Source organism: Poecilia formosa, unplaced genomic scaffold, assembly GCF_000485575.1.
Source record: "Poecilia formosa unplaced genomic scaffold, Poecilia_formosa-5.1.2 Scaffold360, whole genome shotgun sequence".
Lineage (NCBI taxonomy): Eukaryota > Metazoa > Chordata > Actinopteri > Cyprinodontiformes > Poeciliidae > Poecilia > Poecilia formosa.
In genome coordinates, this window is record NW_006800299.1 from 426900 (window position 1) to 446936 (window position 20037).

At 44.0% G+C, this 20037-nt stretch overlaps 1 long non-coding RNA gene across 1 annotated transcript in view; it reads right to left on the reverse strand.

Moving 5' to 3' along the window:
• Positions 1-9608: 9608 nt before the first annotated feature.
• Positions 9609-20037, reverse strand: part of LOC107833303 (uncharacterized) — an 18572-nt gene continuing 8143 nt past the window's right edge. The window contains exons 2-3 of the long non-coding RNA XR_001659026.1: positions 18580-18616; positions 9609-10201 (exon numbers count right to left, since the gene is read on the reverse strand). This is a non-coding gene — a long non-coding RNA (uncharacterized LOC107833303). The remainder of the gene's footprint in view (positions 10202-18579; positions 18617-20037) is intronic.

A 20037-nucleotide genomic window follows, 5' to 3' on the forward strand; every position in this document is an offset into this window, starting at 1 on the left:
GCGGAAGGGGCGGGGCTTAGCCAACAGCTGTTAGCAGCAGAGCGGAAGGGGCGGGGCTTAGCCAACAGCTGTTAGCAGCAGAGCGGAAGGGGCGGGGCTTATCGGGAATAACATGTAAACTTGGTACTGGAAGACCCGAGGCCGGGATTGTAACCCAGAACCTTTTTGCTGCAAAGCATCAAAGCTAACGCAATGCTAACCTGGAACCGAAGGTTTGCAGCTGAAGTCACGGTTTGTGTCGACGCCTGTGGCTCGGCTCAGATGGAAAGTTTCCCCCGGTGGCCCTTCAGGCCCGTTGGACCTCAGGATGACGCCGCAGTCCGTCCAAACATTCGCTGTTATTTTTGGCCCAGTTTGTGTTTTTCTCCAACTATTTACACAGCTTTCTGCTGCCTGAGGGCCGGGGGGATCCAGGGGGCCCGGGGCCCAGTGGGTCCGGCTCTGGTTCTGGAGCAGAGCAGTATCCATGGAAACCGATCCTGATTCATTTACAATGAAAACGGCGACTTCAGGTTTGTCTGTTTTCCAACTGTCCCTGAAGTTCCTGCTGCATTCACTGAACCTCGGAAAATTAAACTCTTCACATCGATCAGCTCAGCGAGTTAATATTTAAATATTTTAATTCTGAATTATTTTGTTTTCGTCTGCAGGTTGGTGAACAACTTAACAGAGAAACTGGATCAGCTGGAAACCAGGAACTGGAAACACACACACACACACACACACACACACACACACCTGTCTGAGCGCCTGTATCTCAGGAAGTGGAGCAGAGAAAATGCAGGATTGTTTTTTTCCACCACAGACTTCATTTGAATATTTTAGCCGAAGGTCAAAAAGAGATTTTTTTTTTTTCATATTTTTTTCTTTTCTTAATATTGAGGGTAATTTAAAGTTAGTAAATATCGGTATAACACTTCTTTTTATTTATTTTTAAAATAATTTTAGTAATTATAAAATATATTTTTTCAATTTTATTTAATCAGATGTGAGCTTTTATAATGACTGTAGCAAAAATAAATAAAGTAAAATGAATATAAAATATTTAGTTGTGTATTGTAAAAATATTGACACTGTATAGTTGTTCTGCTGATCCGGTTCTGCTGATCCGGTTCTGCTGATCCAGGTTTTTCTCCTGCTGATTTTTCATCTAAATATCGGTCCAATAAATCTGCACCGAGCCGCACGAGGAGAGAGAAACCACTTTAGCCTGGGAGCCACGGGGAGACCCAGCAGAGCGTTACGCAACTGAGCAATGCCAACACACACACACACACACACACACACAGACCAGCTGTCTGTTTTGCTCTCCATCGGACCGGTCTGGTCGTTCCGGAACCAGAACCAGGTGTGTAAGTCGGTCTGGACCAGGAATCTGAACTCCGGTGAAACATGTTGACAGATTAGCAGCAGCTGATTGGTCGGTTCCCCAAACGACAACGCCTCTGAAGTTCTCACAGAAAACAACCAATCAATGAACAAACTTATGAATTTAATAAATTAAGAAATTTTAGAAATCTGGACATATTTAACACATTCAAAGGCCTAAAATTAAGATGAAGAAACGCTTTAAGTTAGAAAAGCGTTTAAACTGTATTTTGTATTTTCCATTTCATAGCATAATGAAAAGGGCCCCATACGTTCATCATGTTGCACTTTTCCAGAAGAAAGAATCGTTCAGAGCAACTTTGGAGGAAGAAATTCACAAAGTTCCTCCTCAGGTGAGGTCAGAACGGGATTGGAGCGGACAAACCGTACGGGAACCCGGAACGGACAAACTTAAAATGAGGATCCATCCATCCGTTTTGTTTTGCGTTTCTGCTAGCTTTGAGCAGAGCTAGCTTCCCCCAAAATCATTTACTGGATCACTTCCAATACGATCATTTACTAAACTGTTTTGTAAACTTGCAAAGTTTAATATCAACGGTGACGTTTTTGTTGATTAAGAATTATTCAAGTAAACACCATGTTGATATAGCATTAGCTTCTGCTAAGTAGCATCTTGTGTTTTAGCATTAGCAGAACTAATGTTAGCATGTTAGGCTTAGCCCAGCTAACTTTGCAGTTAGCAGTGCTGAACTCTGGTCCGAGGTATTTTTAGCTTCTCAAGCTGCATTTTCTTTTTCTGATCCAAGAAAAAAATGCATAAATTTGTGAATTTTCAGTGAAACTGAACCTTGACGAGGCGAAGCTCCGCAACGATGAATGTTGATCATGATGTGTTTCTCTTCAGCGTCTCGGCTAACAGATACGTTAGCGGTGGAAGCCCATCTAGCTGGGCCAGTTGAAGTTTCTGTTCTGTTTTGGTCCAGCTGTTGTCCTGCCCCCTCATCCCGCCCCCCCATCCTGCCCCTAGCCCTCCCTCTACCCCCCTGCGGGGTTTCATGTTGCCGGTGGCAACCGTTTCCCTGTCATGCACACACTCCAGAGGCTCGGCTTACATGAGGAGCCGGGCCACATTATTAGAAGTCCTGTGTTGTGTATCGGAGGCTTCCCAAGCATAACAAGGACACACACACACACACACACACACACACACACACACAGAGCAGCGTGTGAGCGAGCCGAGCCGAGGCCCTCATTAGAGCCTCGGCCTCCAGCACACAGCAGTGGTCGGCTGAGCCGGTGCGAGCAAACAGCGGCTGACGTCGGCTCTGAAAGGTCAGCGTAAACTTCCTGGAGTGCAGCGGCTGTTTGCCCCAAACTGATCCTTATTAACGATAACGAGTCAAAGCAAAACACAGAGCCAGTTATTACACAACAGCAGCAAGAGACCAACACGCCTCCGGCATGCTAACATCGCTAACGACAGAAACACATAAAGTGCATTTTGGTCAACAGATGACATTTTATGACAAAAGCAAAAAACAAAAATTAAACTGTATTTTGTATTTTCCATTTCATAGCATAATCAAGTAACTATGTTGCCTTCAGTTGTTATAAAAATGATTTTTTTTATCAAAGATGACTTGATTTCAAAATGTATCATCTCGAAATTGGGCCTTTGTCCCTTTAAGAAGCTCCTGCTCTTTCTGAAGCTCCGCCTCCACGAAGTCACAACATGGCTCCTAAAATGTTTTAGTTAGCAAAAACCTATAAAGTTAGTCATTTATTTTAAAGTCTCTATAAGCTGTACTATAGTTTAGCTTCATGTGGCAAGAATCTACTTACACCATAAATATAAAGCTAGAGCTACCAATAAAACGTTAGCTCTGCTATTAGCGTGTTAGCATAAATCCGCTCCCCACCACATTTCCCTCTGTGTGAACATACACACTCCCTTTAGCTGCATTAACACCTGAACTTCCCCAAAAATAAAATATTTCTATTCCAGATCTTTTTAGTTTCTTAACTGGTTTCACAAAACTGCTGATTAGAAAGTTAAAAACTTTACATGTGATCAGATCAGATGTGTATCCATTTCAGCTTTAATTAAAATGAGTGTTTCAATGTACATGCAGCAGATTTTTACTTTGCTGTTTCTGTCAGAAACTGTATCTACCCCATCTGTCTGACTCCCTGCATCTAATTCTGTCTGCTAGCTCAGCGCTGCGGCGGTGCAGGACGTCGTCCAGCCCAGGCTTGCCCCACCGCCATAAAATCCTGCGGGGGCTTCCCAGCAGAGGCCAGCTGGACGTAAACGTCTCCAGTTACGCCAGCAGACATGCAGAGCCTCTGATGAAGAGCTGAGTGACGGCGCAGCGCAGTCGGTCTGATGGCTAACGTTTCTACTGTCCTTACTGGATCACAGGCTGTTTTCACTCCGGTCGACCCGGTTCTACTGGAACCAGAACTCCATCATCCGCTCCACCTCCAGCTGCTGTGGCTCTGAGTCAAACCAACCTGTTCCCCTCCTGGCCTGTGGGGGCGCTGCACCAAGAACCACTGAAGGAAACGACACAAAAACCTCTGAAGACACCGAGAGCCACTTCCTTCTTCAGCAGATGGAAACAAGATGGAGGCGTCAGATTTTAGAGTTTAGTATCTACCCCATCTGTCTGACTCCCTGCATCTAATTCTGTCTGCTAGCTCAGCGCAGACAGAATTAGACCGCAGCAGAAATGACCAGGAGCCATTTCTGCTGCTAGCGCTAGGCTAACACGTTAGCTTTGGTTTGATTTACCCAGGGTAAAGTTAGCAAAACCACTAAAGTGCTAAATGAAAAATTAGCCACACTATTAGTGGATGAACAGAAGTGTGTAATAATAATAACAACTTTTATTTATAATTCACTTTATGGTTACAGAAACTTTAAAGTGCTACAATCAATAAAATAAAAAAGACTAAATATTTATACTTTCTTGAAGAGCATCTACAAACTTTATTTTTGAATATCCTAGCTGCTAATTATTCATTTAGATGTTATTGTTATGAAACATTTAAATGCAGAACGAAGGTGAGAATTTCAGTTCAGGCAAAAAAATCTGAAGAAACAAAAACGCAAAGATCTGAAATCTACAAAGACTTCTCTAAACACACCACTAACGTTATATTTTAACAGTTCAAACACCAAATATTCTTTAATATGCATTAATGCACAGTGGAAAATATTACCTGAGAAACTAATACTAAAAGTCTTCCTTATTTCAGCCAATCAGAACCGAGGAACATAAACGAAGCTCCTGGATTGGCTGCTTTGCAAACACCGGCCAACGGCGCGTCAAGCAGCGTTACTTCAGCTTCCCAACGTGTTTTATTCTAAGATTGTTTTAGATATTCTACATAAAAACAAAACACACAAACCAACTTTCCACAGAAAAATCTACAGCCCACAAAGCTGACAGAGCGTTAAAAACTACATTTTATCTGGGAAACAGGAGCAAAGATCTCATCAAACGTGAAAAAGTCAGTTTGGATCCACAACTTAAACTTTGTTTGAGAAATAAAAGGTAAAAATATTGATTAAATCTAAAAGTCAATCAGGATTTTCTGAGGTTGGGTGAATATTTTTGACTCTTGGTGTTTCTCCCTCTAAGCGGACGAGAAGCAGCTGCCAGAGCGGCTTTCTGTGTCAGTCAGTCAGTCAGCCGCTCGTTAACTAATTACTGAGCTCGTTTATCTCATTAAGGCCTGATTGATCTGCAGCTGATGGCCTGGCAGCCCGAGTCTGCTGCACGTCAGCGGGAGGAAGCTAATCGATATTAGCAACGCGGGGAAGAGTTTAACTGTTACGCAATCTCATTATGAGCTTGAGAACACAGGGGGTGGGGAATGTGTGTGTGTGTGTGTGTGTGTGTGTGTGTGTGTGTGTGTGTATTCTTTCGATGTGCTTTACACCAATGTCACCACAAGGGCAGCGTTCCTGTTGATGTCTCACTCTGTCACTTTTATCTGGCAGTTGTCTTCAAATATTTACACACAAATGCGTCTTTTCTACTGAATTGGACAACAAACTGCGCGCTCAACCCTTTCGAAGAAACTTTCTCGACATTTTGTCTGTCATGTGGTTGCGTGTCTCTGCGCGTAGGGGGACAGACATGAACCCGCTAACACTCCCAGGAACTGTTTCTGCTCTCCTCATGAAACCCAAACACTGTAATTTATCTCCATCTCTCTCCCAGTCGGCCCAAGGCTCCCAGTCGGGTTTGCGGTGGGCAGAAATGTCAGAGCCGTGGATTCCAGTGCTGGGCAGAGAGGCCGCTGCAGCTCAGTGGCGGCGGACGGCTGCTTCTCGTCCCTCAGGGGGAATCAGATGGACTGACGATCCGAGTCTCTGGGCTTTAAGTCAGAGCAGCAGATTTATGGCTGTTTTTACACCTGATGATCCGGTAGACTCTGTTCGAACAAAACTTCAACATCTGTTCCGTTTTCAGTTGCTGAAACCAACCAAACCCTGTGACCAACCTGTTCCCCTCCTGGCCTGTGGGGGCGCTGCACCAAGAACCACTATAGGAAACGACACAAAAACCTCTCAAGACACTGAGAGCAACTTCCTTCTTCACCAGATGGAAACAACATGGAGGCGTCAGATTTTAGTCATAGTTTGTCTTTGGCTAAAGACCACAAGACATTTCTCCTGCTAATGCTAGGCTAGTGTGTTTGTTTTGGTTGTATTTACCCAGAATGCCCTGTGTTGTAGTTCTCTTCCTGTTTTTGGAGCGGTATCTGGCCGACTTGGACACATATTTATTCAAACCGAATGGAGTTCACCAGTGTTGTGGTCAAGACCACCTAACCTGAGACCAAGACAACACCAAGACCAGAGCGTATCGAGACCAAGACAAGACCGAGGGAAGTCGAGACCGAGTCAAGACCAAGACCAGCGCCCCACGCTACATGATACAATAAAATGTGAAATATGATCAAAATTACTTCTCAAATTGATCTGAAAGATCCATATTCCCATAAAAACTCCTAGATATTAGATACTTAATAAATTTAACCAATATTAAAAGCAGAACAAACTCTTTGTTCTGGTTTGCTTCCATCTCTGTGCTACAATCCGCAGTGGTCTTGTGCCATCCCTAAAAAGATAATGCCCTGGGTGTTTGCCCATATTGCTCATGTCAGAAACCATCATTATCTGCACCATTAAACATAGCAATTGAGGCAATGCCCTGACACTCGACTATGAACACTGACCATGGAGCAACAAGCAAGAAGTAACCAGGCACAAGACGCTCACTGTGACTGTTTTCACTCTATCCCAGTACATGAAGCCAGGCAGTCTGACACCATGGCAGACATTACAGCTGCCACTTTGAACAAAAACAATCAAAGAGCAATGTGCATTCTCTGCATGCTCTTACGTTATTGTGTTTTATTTATTTGTTAATTAAAAAATATCAATAAAATAATAATTAAATAAAATAATGATAGCTACTGCAGTGTACGCAGAGGATTAAAAGAACAAAGAAGAGTGTTCTGTCAGGTCAGCATACGCTGTCAGATCGTCGTAGCTTAGCACAAACTCACAGCTATATCTGTCAGACATGTCATTACCATATAATTTTATTTAATTAGCAACGTAGAATCATGACGTAGATCATCATACACTTAACAGTTGTATGGCATCCTGACTTAGCGTTAAATAAGTTAATAAGTTTTACACGGGCGTGTGTTGTAATTGACTGCAGCTGCAGCCAGGCCTGCTTTAAATACACTTTGAAACCACGACAACGCATCTATATCTATATAGTTATCATGGAAAACAATTTAATGAGTTATTTTCATCATAACTTGTTGCATATGATGAACTGACAACTCCTCAGACTGTCGGACTTCACAGGCATGGTACTCACTGCATGTATGCTATCCTGACAGTGTATGGTAATCTGATAGAAAAACAGCTCTCAGTGACACTCCAGTCCTAACTAATAAGTAAAGAGCCGTGGAGAAGAATCGACTGTTTCTGAATGTCACATCAATATATTGCAGACTTTTGGACACAGCGTTGTCCCATATATGCGACAAGTCAGTCAACACCTCCGCACAATAATTCAGGCAGTGAGTGATAACATTTTTCATCACAATGCTTATGTGTCTCTGTACAGCTAGCTTTGATAACATCACGTTAACGGAGCTTACCTTCTTTGAGCTACTTTTCTAAGTGACGAAAAAAGTTAGACGTTGTCCCCACCGTCTGTGAAAGCGAAGCGCTGCTGAGTTAGCTGTGGCCATCGGGTTTCTTATGATTTATGCAGCGATATTATATTACTGATGATTAGACAGACATCTTCTGCCGCTGAGAGGAAACCACTGCGCATGTCTGAACTCCGCATGCGAGTAAAGGTGGGGGAACAGAAACACGTTATTGGTTGGATTTTAATGGTGCGTTTTCCATCCACGGAAAACAAAGATGTTAACAAATAAACTGGACAGTATGCTGTAGCTTAGTGATATTTTCACAGTTGCGGTCTCGACTGGTCTTGAAATAAAATGCCGAGTCCTCGGAGCCCAAGACCATCAAAAAATGGAGACCAAGGCCGATCTCGAGTCCTACAACACTGGAGTTAACTTCAACCAAAACCAGGTTTCACCAAATGAAACTGAAGTTTCCCCAAGAGCTTATGGTGTAGCTCTCGGTAGCTAACCATGCTAAACCTTTCCAAGTTAGCAGAAAAACTAGAGCGCTAAATATAAAAATAGCTCAGTTATGAGCTCATCAGTGGATTAGCAGACGTTCCCACCATTGCAGCCAAGTAAATACACGCTTTAGAATTTATATTGAAAAATTAATTTAAGGGAATATTAGTGCGTTAAACATTTTTAAAGGTAGCAAATCCACTACACTGCTAAATGAAAAATTAGATCTGCTACTAATGCATTAGCGGACTAGCAGAAGGATTCTCATCACTGCACACAAGCAAATTAGTGCTTTAATTCTTCTGAAATTATATTTTATATTATTCTGAGAAAATAATTTATGGGAAGCTATCTGCGCTAAGCAGTTTTAAAATGAGCAAAGACGCTAAATGAAAAAAATAGCGTTAACAGCACATTAGCAGAGGTTTTGCTTCCAGTGCAGCCAAGTAAACTAGCGCTAGTAAATTTATCTACAAACATTAATGTAGGAGAAGCTAAGTATGCTAAATGTAGCTAAAGCGCTAAACCGCTAGATGACAGATCAAGTAGATATCTGTGTGGACAGTCACGTTGTCCAACCGTCTGAGGGTTCTGGAAGGAGACGGGTTCTGTGTGCTTTGACGGAAACTGAAATATGTAAACATAAAAAGTTCAAACATTTCCAACCAAACTCCCGTCGCCCGCTCCAGGTGATGGGTTATATTTAGCTCCGTTCTGCTCCTGCAAAGACGGCTTCATTAGTCCTGAGCATAAAAACATTCAGTGGGCCGGCGGAGGGGACAGTCTGTTACATAACAGTCTGGCTTATATAATGTGATGCATATTTGATGCTGGAGCAGAGAGGAGCAGACAGCCAGTGTGTTGCATGCATTTGAGGAAATGTAGGTTATTTGGGTTCTTCTGCTGAGACTGGGGCAGCTGGGGGTCAAAGGTTACCAGCCAGAACCTGATGACTGTACAGAAACTCCAGTGGCATCGTCCGGATCTGAACTCTTACCTTAGCAACAGTCGCTAAGCACCCAGATGGTCTGTAACCAATCTTGGTTGATCTCTATTTAATAACTGGACTGGGTTAATGGCTTTACCCCTTTTTACCAAGTTCATCCACAGTACGAGTTCCAACGAGTCCCAACGCGTCACAACGAGTCAACGAGTCCCAACGAGTCACGAATCCCGAGTCATAACGAGTCCCAACGAATCACGAGTCCCAATGAGTCCCAACGTGTCCCAACGCGTCACAGCGAGTCAACGAGTCCCAACGAGTCACGAATCCCGAGTCATAACGAGTCCCAACGAATCACGAGTCCCAATGAGTCCCAACGTGTCTCAACGCGTCACAGCGAGTCAACGAGTCCCAACGAGTCAACGAGTCCCAATGAGTCCAACTCAACTTAAACTAAGTCAGTTTTTATCCCAGCAGGGAGATTCCTCTGCCAGGAGCGGCAACTAAAAGGTTAAAACTAAAATAAATATCATCTGGGTTTCATCCATCCATCTGTTCATCCATCCATCTGTTCATCCATCCATCTGTTCATTCATCCATCTGTTCATTCATCCATCTGTTCGTCCATCCATCTGTTCATCCATCCATCTGTTCATTCATCCATTAACTCTGAAACTTGTTTTTCTTGTTTAGAATTACAATCTGTATTTTAATCTGAGGTTTTATTATCTTGTATAATTTGCAGGTGAACTTTCGTTCATCTTCCAGTTCCAGGGCTCCGGACCTCCGGTTCTGCAGTCCTACGGTCCTGCGGTTCTGTGGTTCTGCGGTCCTACAGTTCTGTGGTTCTGCGCTCCGCTGCAGGATTTTCTGAAGCGAATCGTCTTAAGATCATTCTCTGTTATCCCACTTGTCCTGAAACACGTTTCACTTTGATGCCAAGAATCTCACATTTCATGAAGGAGCTTTACTGCATTTACACTTCCTGAAAGCCGGACTCATCTGCATACATTTGCATAGATATTTCTGGCATCCCTCAAGTTAACTTTGTTCTTAAAACCCACCGGGAATTATATGGTGGACAGCGATTACTGCTGACATTCAGGTAGTCCGACATGAAAACGCACAGAGCCGACTGACAGCTGCGTCTGATCCTCCTGGCGGAGCGGCCTCTTCTCAGCGACTTGTCATCCTGTCAGCGACTCGCTCCCTGGAAAACACGCCGGCTTCACACTGGAAACAAACAGCCAACACATCAGAGCGACTCCTGGTTTCACCTCACACTGCTGCAGATGAAAGGCTGAAACTGGAAACTGAGTCAAAGAGCAACTACAGCAGAGACAAACGGAGGAGTTTTGACTTGGGGTTTATTTTGGTGATAAAATAAAAGATGACAGGAAATACAAACAATAAGTGAAGGAGACAGGAGAGCGAATGAAAGAGGAGAGAAACGACAAATTATAAAAAAGGGGAAATTTAATTTTGTTTTGTTCCACCTGAACTGCAGGACAGAAACATTTCAGTTTGCTGTCCTGTCCTTTAACAGTTTGACAAATACGAAGATAATTTTCATTAAAAAATCCCTCTGACTCCAACAGGATAAAAGTTTATTTTATTTGCTTATGTTTTATCCGTTTTTACACGTTTGAGCTTCTTTCTAAACTCTGGAGTTGTTTGAATATTTGCTGCAGGTTCACAAGATCAACTAGTTTCTGAACTTAAATTTAACTTTATCCAGATTTAAGTTACAAACATTTAGGAGTCTACATTAGAAAAACATTAAGACAAAGCTTTAAAAATATCTGATTTCTTCATCATTTCAAAATTATGAATCCTTTTGATTGGTGAGTCTGTTTCCAAGATGATATCTGCAATCATTAACAGATATTTTAACTTTACTTGTTTTAGAAGAGAACGTAACAGCAAAAGCAAAAATGAAAGAATGAAGCAAAATGAGGAGAAATCAGAGAGGAAGGAAAGAAGAGAGGAGGGATGAGAGCAAAGGAGAAAACAGGAGGATGAAGGACTGGAAAACGGGAAAAGAGGATGAAAAACGGAGGAAAAGAGTCAGAGATAAAAGAGAGAAAATGACTAGAAAATCTCAGCGTTGAAAGTCTATCAAGTAAGAAACGTTTGGAGTCGGGATTGAACGACAGCTAAAGGTGAAAGTTGACAGCAACAAAAACTGCATTGCCATCCCGCATGTCACGTCTACTGTCAGAGCTTGAACTTTGACCTCATTTAACAGGAAATGAACGGAGATTTAAAGAACGTCTGAATCGAGGAGATCCCTTTAAACCTTCCTGAACATAAAACCTGGGAATCTGAGAATGTTTGGTCTGAAATAATAAAACATTTTCTGAAAACCTGCTTAAGGTGGACATGTTCTGATACGGGCATTTGTCCAGGGCGGCATCAGTAAGGGGCGGGCATGTAAATAAGTGTCTGTTGTTCCCTGGATGTGGAGTTAGCGTCCCTTAGCTTCTATTCACCTGCTCCCTGTCAGGTCCTTTGTTTTTAAGGGTTTTTTGGCTCTAAAGTGAGATGACAGGACGGCAGGTAATGAGAGGGACGACATGCAGCAAAGGTCACCTGGCCGGGAATCGAACCTGCGCCCAGGATATAGGCCTCCACATGGCTCCACAACATCCCATAATTTGTTGCATTTTAACGGGTTGGAGGCGACAGAAGGAGGATGCAGATTGACAGTGAGATTAATCTGATTACGTTTTAACTGATGGGCAGCGTTAATAAAAGCCTTAAAGTTACATTTTAAACATGAAAACCTAAAACCATCCGGCTGCCTGCATCAGTCATCTCCGCTTCACGCTCAGCAGATTTATTTCCTCCGTCTGGAGGCGCTAACGCCGTTAGCATGTGCTAATCCCAACTCCATTGACTGACAGGAAGCATGAGATGCTAGCCAGCTGCGCTAGCCTTAATGCTCTGAGAGTGAACTAGCGTGGAGCTAATCGCTCCTAAAGCTCTGCATCTGGAGTTAGCTAGCTAATCTGAGCGGCTGCAGGAACAACCTCAACCCGACGTTTTCACAAATATGTCAAACGCAGAAAGTGCATCGTGGGATTAAGATTAAACTGCTGCAGAGAGAAGAGATTTCAGGAGCAGCTGGAGCGTTTAGCTGCGGCTAACAGCAGTGCTGAGGTAAACGTCAGGTTTTATGTAAAGATGGAAGAAAGTGAGAGACATCGAGTTTCTCTGCTTCACAGATGAAACACTTGAACCTCTCTTGACACTCCAGCAGCTTCCTGTGTGAGGACAGGAAATTATGTCATGCTGTTCGGGTCACAGAAATATCTGGGTAGCGATTATCTCTGAGTGCTGCTGCGCGTCGCCACAAGTGCTTCACATCCAGGCACCTGCTGCTCGCTTTCTTCCTCTCCATCCCCAAAAATCACAGGCTTCAAACCGACCCGTCCTCTTCCTCCTCCTCCTCCTCCTCCTTCCGTCCCTCACGTTTACAGAGGAAGGGCAGGAAGCCACAGAGCGACACGCCACCTGTTCCCCGACAGGGACGGGAGGAAGAAGAAGGCCGCGAGAGACGAAGGAGCCACAAGTCGAGACATGAGAGCAAAACGGATCTGGAGCGAGAAATTAAGAGACTAAAGGAACTGGGAATGATGGGAATGATGGGAATGATGGGAACCACTGGAACATATAAAACACGAAAGAACAAACACAAAAATATTTCTACACTCTCATTACAATAATAATCATTTTCTGCTTTTTTCTGTTTCTGATTCGGCTTCATCTGCCAGCAAATCCAAACGTGAAATTATTTTGGAAAAAGCTCAAAGACGAGTTGCTAAGAAATGGAAATTATTCATCAGTGATCCAGAAGAAAAGCATCTAATTTTAAAATCCCAGTTATAGGAACAGGATTTGGGTCAGTTTCTTTCTAAACACTCGTAACATTTAGCAAGTTTAATCATTTAAATAAAAGCTGATTTAATCTCTACTGATAAAAAAGTGAATAATTTGTTTTATTTAACATTTTTCATTTTGAGAAAACTTTGCTGGCAATAATTTAAACCTGATTAAAAATAAAAACTCTCCATTGACATCACCACCTATGGCTGGGTAACATTTGTACTGAACTGCAGTTGGGGCCAGACAAACTCAGCCTAAGGGCCACAAATGGCCCCCGGGCCACACTTTGGACATCCCTGCTTCAGATCAAAAACTCATTTAGTTTTAGAACATCATTGATTTTGGTCCATATTTGAACTTTTCTTCATTATTCCTCTGTAACGTAGCATTTTCAGTTTTCATCATTGAAATGCTTTGCTGCTGAAACGCGCTATGCTAATCAAAAAGACTGAAAATAAAGGGGTCAAGAACTGACCCCTGAGGGACACCAGATGTCACCAAGCCAACCTGAGAGAGTCAGGTTGGCTTGAACCAACGATGGCTGGAGTTCAGTCCTGATGTCTGAAAACAGGAAACGACGGAAAAACTGAAACCCTCCAGAAACTGGAGAAAAAATGTTAAAGCCAAAACAAAAGTTTAAAGACCTTCGAAAAGCCACAAGAACCACCAATGAAGAGCTTTTCACGGATCTAAGGAAGGTCAGACTGTTCTGAGAAAAATGTCTGAAAAAATGAAGATCTTCTCATGCAGCCATAAAGTCAGAGGTCTGACACATCAGCAGACTAATGCATGTGCAAATGCAGAAATGCATGCACTCATCCACAGCTTCACCTTGCATGCACACCTACAGAGCACGAGCAGGAAGTGAGCAGGAAGTGAACAGGAAGTGAGCAGGCTGCAGCAGCAAGGAGGTTATTTGCATGAGGAATGATGCGGAAGCAAAACCAAAACTCTTTACTGCACCGCACTGTACCCAGAAGCCCACAGTGCGCACACACACACACACATACACAGCGACACACACACACACACTTTCTGCCATAATCCAAGAGCACACATTTTCATTTTGAAAGCAGAACGTCATGTCTATCTTCTCAAAACTTCTCCTCGCACTCACACTTGCTCTCTGCTCGCTTTTGGAAACATCTTGTGGCACAGTCGCCTGGCAACCTTCTAACCGGTGTGCCTATGTGACTACTATCGGTTGTAGCAACCTGCGCCGCCCACTGGATGTAGGGAGTTGGGTGAACAAACTCTTGCCTAAGATCAGTAGCTGTTAGCAATCAGTGGCTGTTAGCGATCAGTAGCTGTTAGCAATCAGTAGCTGTTAGCAATCAGTGGCTGTTAGCGATCAGTAGCTGTTAGCGATCAGTAGCACACTGCTGGTGGATGTTTAGTGTAACACGGAGCAGAAAGCTAACGTCTTTGTTTCTCCCTACAACAGTGACTAAGACTGCGTTCACACTGCAGCTTGAAGTGACCCAATTCCGATTTTTTGTCAAATCAGATTTTTTTGCGTGGCTGTAACTAAGACTGAAGCTGGTTTGTTAATGGATCAGGAATCAGTGCAGGTGTTGGGTTGGAACAGCTGAGATGTTCAGGTGAGTTAAAGGCAATCGATTGATTGCCTTTTGCGACAGGATCAGGACGTTCCATCTTTACTGAGCGTCTGATGATGGTGATCAACGCCCCCTAGTGGCGCGGAGGACGAACGTTTTTGGAGTTTGTAGAGTTTTAGATTTTTCTGTTTTTCTGTTGCATTGTTGTTCTGTCATTTGCAGTTTGCAGCGTGTTTGCACCTGCAGGCCACCGTAGTTTTGAGCAAAATCAGAAAATATAAAGACTTTATGTGACTTTAATTAACTCTTGAGGTTCTTCCATACACATAAATACGGGCATGAGTGTGTGTGTGGTTTTCTATAAAGAGAAACAAACAAATACAAATTATAAGTACTTGTCTGTAAATACTTTTTTCACAAAGACAACCAAATGTCCACAAAGGGAATAAAAGTGCTTAAAGACTAATAAAGCTAGCAGCTGATTAATACTGGCTAAGAGAATGAACATAATTATTACATATAAATAATAATCAACCCTGCTAATAATAGTGTCACGATAAACACACAAGAGAAAAGGGGCATTTCAACTGGAACATGAAAACCACAAACAGCCGCATCTAATTACATGAAACCGAACTTAATTATGTCATGCTAAGCGGCTAGCAGTTAGCCCTTAACCATACGAATAAACTATACGAAACGACCATAATTTTCTACAAAGTGCAGATACGGCTCTTAGAGAAACCGAACTAAACCAACAGTATTACTGACAGTCAATGGACGGACACAGTTGAAAGAGATAATAAACATCTCTGGGTGATATCCGCACTAATCAATGCTCAGATCTATGAACAAATATGATCGAAGAGCCACCTAGTGGCGGAAATAAAATACTACATATATAACACCTTTATAAAGGAAAACTAAACTAGAGGGCTGAAAAGAAACAGTTTGTCCAGGGGCCGTTCACACTGCCGGTAAATGCGACCTGCATGCGTTCTGCAGTTTGAACGGGCAAACGACCTGAAAGTGTCCCGCATGCGCAGTAGAGGGCGCAATAGCGTCAGCGTTCTCAGTGTTCTGCCAACCGCCATAAGAAGAAGAAGAAGAAGAAGAAGTGCTCAGAGTTTACGGAAGTAAACATGGAGGCTAACGGTGAAGCTTAGCTTACATGTTGGAAGTTGTTGTCCGACCGGAGCAGCAAATTAACAACTTAATCCTCATATAATCCGTCATGGTTGTTGTTTTTCTTTCCGCTTGTGCATCTGGACGCAGAATAGTGACGTTTGTCGAGTATCGGTGACGTTCAGGTCGGATGAATGCGACCTGGATGTTAGGTCGCATTTAAAAAGGATAGTATCGGATACCCAAGTGGCCTGATCGCATTCGAAAAGAATCCGATCTGTGTTGTTCAGACTGTCATGAAAATATCAGATACGGATCGCATTAAGGCAAAAAAAAAAAAAAAATCAGAATTGAGTCACTTCAGGCTGCAGTGTGAACGCAAGAAGTTTTGAGTACAAAAGTCATGAAATTCTGCTTTCAGACTGAAAATGTGTGGTCCTGGATTATGGCAGAAAAATTCCCCCATACACACACACACACACACACTCTGCTTTCCATCCCATTTGAATGCACAAACAAAGAGCCAGTGGACCTCTGGTTGCTTAGAGGAAACGGGAACCAAACTAACTGCTGCTGTTTCGACAACATTCACATCCCTCAGTGCTATTCAAAGTCTGCCGCTCTGTTATCTCACTCTGGGCTGAACACACACACACACACACACACACACACACACGCTCCTCTTCATCAGTATTTCGGATCATAATTCCCGGTTTTATGCCTTGCACTCGCTCTTCATGCGATGCTGTCAAGGGCGCAGCGTGCACCGCTTGTACCAAGCTGTGGTCGCCATGGCAACAGGACACACACACTTCCTCCACTTCCTCTTCACCTCAAGGCTTTTTTCTGCCGTCTCCGTCAGAGCGAACGCGTGTCTGCAGCGAGAGGAATGTTCCCAGTCATTTCCCTGTCCGCCCGTTAACCCAGCAGAGACCCGTCTAATTATTTTGTTCGCACCACTTTTGTTTTGTTTTCAGCGGACCAACAGCGGTTACCATGGCAGCCGCGTCTCCATCTGCTTCTTATTTTTTTCCCCTTTCATTCCGATTATTTATTTAACGGGTTCGGAGTTGTTCTGGGCTGTTTATGATCCAGAAAACAACCCGTCTTGATGTTCAAGCCCTATTTCTAGAGTTTACTGCTAAAACAGTGCTGCTATTTACTGCAGCTTTGGTTCTTTGTGGTCGGATAACTACATTGTTGAACAATTTGTCTTGCATTTAAGTTTGAGTCAGTCTGAATACAGAGTACAGGCTGAACTGAAGAGCCTCACTCTCTGTTTAGCATTGTCTGGTTTGAGCAGAATAAAACAAAAGTCCCATAAGCAGCAGGACCTGACAGAGTTTTCACTTCTGGATGTTTTTCCACCTGATAGTCCAGGAGACTTGGTTCGATTGAGGTCCGAAGCAACCAAACCCTCTGAGCAGCCAGTTCCCCTCCTGGCCTGTGGGGGCGCTGCACCAAGAACCACTGAAGGAAACGACACAAAAACCTCTGAAGACACTGAGAGCAACTTCCTTCTTCAGCAGATGAAAACAAGATGGAGGCGTCAGGTTTTAGCGGTTGGAGGATTTCTCTTTAGTCTTTGGCTAAAGACCAGGAGCCATTTCTGCTGCTAGCACTAGGCTAGCACGTTAGCTTTGTTTGTATTTACCCAGAATGCCTTGCGCGTAGTCCACTTCCTGGTTTTGGAGCGGTCTCTGGTCTGCTTGGCGTTCACAAACCGAACCCAGACCGAGGTTTGGAGGACCAGAGGTCAGAGGTCAGCTACTGTTCACACCTGACCAATCGAACCGGTTAAACACTGGGGTCAGATCGTCTTAATGAGTTATTATTATCATCAGAGACGTAGCGCCGCGTCAAAATACTTTACAGAAAAACGTATCGATCCAAGAAACGACTCGAGTCTCTGATTTAACGTTTAAATGTCATCAGGCAGAAAACAAAATACGGTTATGAGTCTGGAAATGTAAATGAAAAGAAAACATACAAATAAATAAGATTCCTAAACAACCAGTTTTAAGCAGACGGAAAACTTTTCAAATGAAATCATTTCTATGTAACTCAGACCAAAATGTAGAAATATCATTAATAACTGAGAGCAGAGTAATGACATGCTGCCGTTTTAAATATTGTTGAGTAGATTCCAGATTTACCACAAAAATGCATTTTTAGTTTAAAATTATGGGAAGAAAAACAATTTCACCGTTTTAATGTAGATAAACGAAATAAACGACGTTTTCAGCTGGACGTTTTCCCATCAGCTTCTGTAACAGGATAGGGACCATCCAGACGTTTCCACATCAGGAGAGCCTGCTGGGGGCCAGGGGCCAGAGCCCTGGGGGACCAGAGCACCAGGGACCAGAGCCCTGGGGACCAGAGCACCAGGGGACCAGAGCGCCGGGGGTCAGAGCAACAGGGACCAGAGCACCAGGGACCAGAGCACCAGGGGACCAGAGCACCAGGGACCAGAGCACCAGGGACCAGAGCCCTGGGGGCCAGAGCACCAGGGACCAGAGCACCAGGGACCAGAGCCCTGGGGGCCAGAGCACCAGGGACCAGAGCAACAGGGACCAGAGCCCTGGGGGCCAGAGCACCAGGGACCAGAGCCCTGGGGGCCAGAGCACCAGGGGGCCAGAGCGCCTGAGGGCCAGAGCGCCTGGGGCCCCTGGGCCAGGGCCGGCTCCTTAAAGGACTCGGAGCATGGCTGGGAAAACTTTACATCTTAGAGGGAAGGTTTGTGATTTACATGTTCAGCTGCGGTCACACCTCCGATAACGAAGCCAGGTGGTTGTCAAGGCAACCAGCCAGGAGAAAACGAGCTAACGGTTAAATAAACGCCTCGTCTGACTAAAGCATCTGCCATTTTAAATCACAGTCATGGCTGTTCATATTTATCCTTTCTATTAGAATAAAGCTCCTTCAACATTTTCTCTCACGGCGAATCGTGGCATCATTTTCAGATTTATTTGAAATAGAGAGCAGATTTTATCCTGGGCATTCAGAGAAAACAAAACCCTGCTGACGTCTGGATCTTACCTTCAGCCGCTTCGTCCTCCAGCTCAAACATCCGAACCTGAAGAGACACAAAGAAACAAAGTTAGCAGTTTGTCCAACAGTCACAATGATGTTGGAGCAGTGAAGTTAGGGAAGGCGGCGCGTTTGTTAAATGGTAAAGAGCTAAATGGAAACCGGCTCCACCATGAGACTGTTTCACCAGTCAGTAGAAATCTGCCTCTAGAACCACAGACACTCTTCATGCGACACGTTTTCATCTAGTAAATTAGTTAGAAACAAGTGGGGGCGAAAAAGCCACAGAGGAGGAATAAGGTTGGTTTGTGGCTGCCGGGCCAGCCTGAGGCAGAAGCAGACTTTGCTCCTGCTTAGGATCCACACAGGTTGAACTCGACCAGAACCATCAAAGGCCTTTTAACAGATCAGTGAGAGTTAATAACATTTTAATTCTAATTAGCTGTAAAGCTGTGTGAAACGGGCCCCAGCAGAACTCAGCCCAGGGCCCCAGAGGGCCTGGGGTCGCCTCTGCATGACGATTAAAAACACAATTATTATTTATGTTTTTGTTTATTTGGCCCAGGTGATAAAAATCTGAAACCACATCTTCAGTGTCTGTTGTGTGGGTGACCTCTGACCCCGTTGTCTGCAGCAGATGAAGGGATTCAGTTTCTCCTTCCTGAGACTCGTTTTCTGTTTGTTTTGCTCGTTTTTCATCCTTTGAAGTTTTCTGGCTGTTTTCTTCGTTGTTGTTGGGAATGAATGGAAATGAAGTGACTCTAAACCTTCATGTTCCTCATGACCAAAACAGCTCACTTATGAATATGAAATGGTCCAGAGACACAGAAACACGCATCGTTTCAGTTCTGTCTCAAAGTAAAACCTGTGAGTGAAATTGAGAGTTCAGGCTGCAGCAGTTCTGGATCAGGTTTCATATCTGTGGGTGCATCGATTCATATTTTTCATTTTCAGTGTCGGCACCAAATAGCGGCTGCAGATTCTCAGTGAGTCACTGGAAGCTGCTGCTGACGGAGCGTCATCGGGAATCTTTGCTCAGTCATTTACAGCAGATGATGATATGAAGCAGGTCGGAGCAAACGGACAGAAAAACGTCCCGTCAGCTGGACAGAGACAGAGAGAAAGTTTGGAAAGCCGAGGATCGGAGTGGTTCTGCTTTCTGAAGATGATCCGGTCGTGACGCAGCAGAGCGCTGGTGAGCATCCTGGAGGAGGAAAACCCGGAGTTGGTTGAGTCAGTTCGGATTTCCTGGGTACAAAACTCTGAATTAGCTCCATCTGAGGCATGAAGTGGGACTGAACACAGCTGGAGAGGAACCGGGCCGAACCGGGCCGGGTCAGCAGAACCTGGACTGACGGACCCGGAGGAACCGATCCGCCTGGCTTCAGCCGGGCCAAGTTCCCTCCAGGTTCTCTCCAGGTTCTCTCCAGGTTCGCTCCAGGTTCTCTCCAGGTTCGCTCCAGGTTC